Source organism: Rutidosis leptorrhynchoides, chromosome 4, assembly GCF_046630445.1.
Source record: "Rutidosis leptorrhynchoides isolate AG116_Rl617_1_P2 chromosome 4, CSIRO_AGI_Rlap_v1, whole genome shotgun sequence".
In the NCBI taxonomy this organism is placed as follows: Eukaryota; Viridiplantae; Streptophyta; class Magnoliopsida; order Asterales; family Asteraceae; genus Rutidosis; species Rutidosis leptorrhynchoides.
In genome coordinates this window covers 628,940,786-628,948,123 of record NC_092336.1, presented here as the reverse complement: position 1 = coordinate 628,948,123, position 7,338 = coordinate 628,940,786, and positions in this window count along the sequence as shown.

Here is a 7,338-nt window from a genome sequence, read left to right as displayed (position 1 = left end):
AGCATCAGCCACAATGTTGGCTTTTTCGGGATGATAAAGGAGTTTACAATCATAATCTTTCAATAATTCAACCCATATTCGTTGTCTCATATTCAACTGTTTTTTATCAAAGATATGTTGAAGACTTTTTGTGACGACTCGGAGATTTCTGACCAAATTTAAACTTGATCTTATTATGCTTCTGACACGATAAGCAAGTCTATAATGTTGAATCTCGAAAACTTTGAAACTATGTTCATATATTTAATTACCATTCGACCATTACCAACGATTCACGAACAATTAGTTACAAATAAATATATGTAGATACATATATATATATATATATATATATATATATATATATATATATATATATATATATATATATATATATATATAAACAAAAGTATATATCATAATTTGAAATAATAAAATATAATTTAATCATTAGATTTAGATATGTAAAAATACATATACAAGATAGGTGGATTGTAACTAAAAATGAATTTATATAAATATATATGATTCTCTATACATAATTAATATGTTATGTAGATTGTGAAGAATATAAATATTATATGTCGAAATGTATTAGGAAATAACATAATATTAAATAAATATAAAACATATTCATATTTATATGAATGGTTATAATATATTAAGATGTAAACACATATAATATTATATAGTTATAATGTATAAATATTAAAATTAATTATATTATATAAATATAGATAAATAAATACTGGTACATATATATATATATATATATATAAATAGAAAAAAATTCGAGTTTAAAAATCACAAGATCCAAATCAGTTTCATGTCTCAATCCATGCTGTATATGATTTTTGTTTCTGTCTTAAGTTGTTACACATTTACATCATAACGTACCAATCTATGAAAGAATTTTAAACTGCTTTTAATTTTTTTTATTTGATTTAAAAGGAATGAATATCCTGCTGTCAAACCAATTACTAGCAAACAAATTTCAATTGAATCAATTCTTTCACTACTTTAAGACAATCAATCAAATACAAATTCAGCTACAAGTAGATTTCAACTTTTAATTTTCTTATTATTTTTTTCATGTGTCTGATTAATCCCCTGTCAAATTCACATTGCTTTAACACAATGGATTAAATATTAAATTCATCACTCTTCATTATCAATTATCAACTACATCTGTAATCATCTTTATACATATACATATTCTTATTTCATGAAACCAAATTCATCTTTCCATGTTTCTTCGACAGTCACCATCGAACCACTACCACCAAGTCACCACCTTCATATTCAACATCCACAATTATCAATTGTTTACATCCTTCAAGAACAAACCCACTCTTAGTTGTACCCACCACCTGTAAATCATCGACCACCATCATCCTTGTAACATCATGAAATCCACTTAAACAACACCCCTCAAACGCATCCTAAAAACACAACCACTTTAACCTATTGAAACCGCTGCTGTTTTCTTTCTATTTTTACAGCCCACCAACACGAACCACAGATTACATTTTTTCGTATAATTGTTGTTGCTGCACTAGACCAAAACTAAACCCACTTGTTGTTGCTCTTGTATGTTATATTGTTGTTCCTGTTATACTCCAACCCTATAATCGAACTCCATCACCAAAACAAACTGTTACAGCTTCTTATATGTTTCAGTTCGATGACACAAATAACCCCATAAATTAAACCACGGCTGCCATTTATATTACTCTGTACAGCTCACTATTGTTGCAATCGTTAACCACAAAACCTCCACCCTACGATCACTTTGTGCTACTGCCTTGTGTGTTTCTTACTTGTTTGAATACCATAACACCCTTCTACTACTGTTTCCTTTTAACGACCCAAAATAAAGATGAAGATGAATAATAACTGATTCACTGTTGAGTATGCTTTTGATTCTGTACAAATCTCGCAAACCACCACAAATTTCCCTTTATTAATTGCTATGGTTGTCGATTTATAAAGAAAAAGGGATACATGATAGCACGCCTAGGATTCTTTTAATACAAGTATTTATAATATTATTGTTATAATGGGGGATGACAACAGAATGATGTAGTGATGATGATATTAAAGTGTGATTACGATAGTGATAAGCTGAGCTGTAAAGAAGAATGTTATATGTGTGTTATTCCGGTTATCCAACGAAAACCCCACACTCATAAAAGAAATCGAATGGCTGCCTGATGATCCTGATCGACGAATACTTATTTTGGGAAACTAGGGTATTGTGTTTAGAGTTGGGTTTGATTTAGTATTTGGGCCGATAATTCAGTAGGGTCGTGATCCACCTTTTATTATCTGTTGGGCTCCTGCAATGCTCGTTCTTTCTGTTATTGTGTAGAAAATAAATGGAAACAGAATATAACGGTTTAATAAAATTAACTATGATTATAATCAGAATAAGCTAAGGCAGAGGGACGGTTAGGTGTGTGGTTGGGGAAGAGAGGTCTTGGGTTCGAGCCCGAGCGGAGGCTGATAATGTTACAAATGAACACATATTTCATAGCATTATCCCTCAAGAAAGACAAGATTTTAGTTGCAATTGTTCTATTTACAAGTGATATTCGTTTAAATAATAAAAGGTGAAGATAAAAGGCAGATTCGACGATTTGAAGACGCAAATGACCAAAAAGCTCAAATGTACAAAGTACAATCCAAGTGGTTCAATATATTGATGAGAAACGTCTAAAAATTACAAATGTACAAGCCGTAAAATGTAAAGTACAAGATATTAAATTATACGAAAAGGCGTTCGAAAATCCGGAACCGAGACATGAACCAACTTTCAACGCTCGACGCAACGGAGCTGAAAGTACAAGTCAACTATGCACAAGAATATAATATAATATTTAAATAATTCATAATAAGAATAATAATAAATAATAAAAAGTTGTTAATTGAGCATAGTTAAGGGTCCATAAGTGAAAATTTCAAATCAACATTTGCCTATAAAACGAGACTACGGAGAATGAAGAAAGACACACCTTTTTCTCTTTTCTTTTCTCTGTAAACATAATATATATAATTATAATTATAATTTTAATTTAAGTTTAATAATAATTGGGTTATTGTAAGAAATGTTTTACGGGTTTTAAGTCGGAATTCTGTCTGTGTAACGCTACGCGATAAATAATCACTGTAAACTATGTTTTTCCTTTTTAAATTAATGTCTCGTAACTAAATTATTATTATGCTTATTTGAGCCGAAGTAATCATGATGTTGGACTAAATATTAAAGATTGGGTTATTGGATTTTGTACCATAATTAGGGTATGGACAAAAGACCGACACTTGTGGACATTGGACCATGGACCATTAATAGATGGGGGGTATTGTCTAATCGAATGACAACTCTTTGGAGTCTGTCGAACCTATCTTCAAATTAGTTAATCTAATAATTATTAAATGATTATGCATGTCCTATTTAGTGACGTTTATACGACATCTTTTACAATCATTTAATTAATCAATTGGCTTAGGTAATTTATTATTCATTCTGGCCAAGTGGGTAAATTAATAATCATGGACTAATTAAAACAAGGGTGGATTACATACAAGGGTAATTGGTGTAATTGTTAACAAAGTATTAAGACCTTGGATTACACACAGTCGATAACCTGGTGTAATTATTAACAAAGTATTAAGACCTTGTTACAGTTCGAATCCCCAATTAGTTGGAATATTTGACTTCGGGTATAAGGTTAATTTGACGATCATTTTATAATTATGACCGATGAACTATTATGGGAAAAAACCAGATAGGTATCAAATAAATCCAGGATAAAGGACAATTAACCCAGCATAATAAATTAAAATCAAAACGTCAAACATCATGATTACGAAAGTTTAAATAAGCATAATTCTTTTATTGTATTTCTCATCGTACTTTCATTTACTCGCAATTTTATTTATTGTCATTTTAATATTGTTATTTATTTTACGCACTTTAATTATCATCATTTATCTGTACGCTTAAAATATAAAATCGACAAACCGGTCATTAAACGGTAAATCCCCCTAAAGTTACCTATAATTACTATATCTAGTTTAACTACTTAATTAACTAATTTGACCTAGTAAGACACCCAATTATAGTGTCCACGGATCGACCTCCTGGACTTTACCTTAGCTATATTATTACACGATAGGTATATTTGCCTTTTGTGTTTTAGTTTAATTTAGGTGATTTCCTGTAGTAAATAAATATAAAACTGATAGCTGTTTCATACACACCTTAGAGAACACATCAGATGCACTTTTTTTTTTCCGTTTTGGAAAAGCTTGTGAGGTAGTCATTATTATTATTATTATTATTATTATTATTATTATTATTATTATTATTATTATTATTATTATTATTATTATTATTACTATTATTATTACTATTATTATTATTATTATTATTATTATTATTATTATTATTATTATTATTATTATTATTATTATTTTATTATTACTAGTATTATTTTTATTAAGTATTATAGATATTATTGTTATTATTTATTTTCATTATTATTATTTTTACCATTAGGGATATGATTACAACTAAATTATTATCATAATTATCGTTAACAGTAAAATTATTAGTTTTATAGTTATTATTATTATTATCAGTACTAGTATTATCATTTTTATTATCACTATTATTGTTAATCTTATTTTCATAAAAATTATTATTATTATTATTATTATTATTATTATTATTGAAAATGATTATTACAATTGTAATTATTATCATTATATAGACATTACAATTTTTTTTCTTATTATTATTATTATTATTATTATTATTATTATTATTATTATTATTATTATTATTATTATTATTATTATTATTATTATTATTATTATTATTATCATCATTTTAAAATGAGTATTATTATTATTATTATTATTATTATTATTATTATTATTATTATTATTATTATTATTATTATTATTATTATTATAACTACTAATATTATTATTATAAAGATATTACGACTTTTTATTTATTAGTATTATTTTAACCAAATAAATATTAATTACATAAAAATATATCTAATACTTATAACCTAACTCTATTGTTATTTCTATAATAAATAAGATATATAAAATAAATATATGTAAGTTATTAATGGAATAACATAAATCATTTAAATAACAAGTATATCACTAATAATATATAAATTCGATCGATTACGAGTATATGTGTTAATGTATATATAAATGATATAGGTTCGTGAATCCGAGGCCAACCCTGCATTGTTCCGTTTCGTCGTATGCATATTTTTACTACAAAATATCGTATTGTGAGTTTCATTTGCTCCCTTTTTAAATGTTTTTGCAATATATTTTTGGAATTGAGAATACATGTGCTGCTTTTATAAATGTTTTACGAAATAGACACAAGTAATCGAAACTACATTCTATGACTGAATTATTAAACCGAATATGCCCCTTTTTAGTCTGGTAATCTAAGAATTAGGGAACAGACACCCTTACTGACGTGAATCCTAAAGATAGATCTATTGGGCCCAACAAGCCCTATCCAAAGTACCTGATGCTTTAGTACTTCGAATTTATCATGTCCGAAGGGAGTCCCGGAATGATGGGGATATTCTATATGTGACGATCGCTCCAAATCCATATGGACGAACACGTCATTCATTGATTTCATTGCGAGGTATTTGACCTCTATATGATACGTTTTGTAAACATTGCATTCTTTTGAAAAGGCACACCATAAATGTATATTTAAATAAAAGGTTTTCGACATATGATGATTTCTACATATAGACAATCACCGTATATAATAGTTTACAATAGTACTTTCGTTGACAATGCAGTCAAAATAAGGTACATGGTGATGAATTGGTGAATGCAACGTTTTCTTGAAAAATATGCCATGTAAGACTCCATGCACATAGCTTGTATATTATAATAGCAAACAGCGGAAGACTTCTAGGGAACCTGAGAATAAACATGCTAACAAGTGTCAACACAAAGGTTGGTGAGTTCATAGTTTGTATGTTTCGCATAATCTGTATATAAAGATGGATCACAAGATTTCAGTTGTTTCATCCAGAAACGTTTATCAAAATATTCTACAAGATTGAGCACCCTGGTAACTAAACTTTAACGTCTATATAATAAGTACCCCTGTTTTAACATACATGCAACCAACATGTATAATACACGTAAACCAACGTGTCCTAAACTCAAATAACACACGTCCGTTAAAAGGCTAGCGCTCTAGCTCAGACGGGGATGTCAAGCCCTATGGATCCATATACTGTTATTCGCGCCCACCAGTCCATATCCTATGTACTGGCAGCTACTAGTTACCAAAGCTAAGGGATTTTCGGTTCAAACTCAGTGTAGAATTAAGTATGTACTTGTATCCATTGCGTTTAAAATAAATTGCATGTATTCTCAGCCCAAAAATATATATTGCAAAAGCAATTAAAAAGGGAGCAAATGAAACTCACCTTAGCAGCACATAAAGTTGTTCATCGTAATGTGACCGAAACCCGGAATATCAAATAATCGTAGATCTCAACCTAGAGAACATATGTTGGTCAATAAATGTCTATCAAGCTAGGTCTGGTCATAGTGTATCACAACCCTAATGCTCGAGATCGACATACAAAAGTTTATCAAAAGTCATTTCAAAAAGTCATTCTGACTTTAGTTCAACAAAACGAGACGTGCCTTATATAAGGATTCATTTACTCGGTTGGTAATATTTAAAAATCCATTTTATCAATCTCGTAAACAAGTTGTTTAAATCTTAATTGTAGATTCAAAAGCAATTTCAATTAACGTCAATCATAATTCAGTTGCTTATATCTTTTAATCCGTTCATCGAAACTATTCGATATCTAAATGAAAAGTTATTAATTTTTCGCTAGCTTTCCAAAAACATGTATATCATATACCTTTTACCAGTAATATATGTATTTAATTCGTGATTCATTATAAACTGTTTAGCGATGAAATTTAGCATACAAGCATGTATAAATATATATATACTCGAGGACTAGACATGGATACACAATTATTATGTAAAAGATAAAATATAAGTACTTACATATCAATATTGAGATTCAATATTGTAGGAAAGTACGTAGATGTAACGGAGATGATAAACACTAGTTTTGACTTGCAAACAAAACCCTTAAACAATACCCATAACCTCCTTAGTAATAACTCATATTTTCCTTAGCTCTATCCCGCTCGAAAACCCATTTTTGAAAGTGACACGCTCATAACCTCGTCCTAGTATTTTATGTATAATACTAATTATTAATAATACTAATAATAATAAGATTAATAATAATATTAATC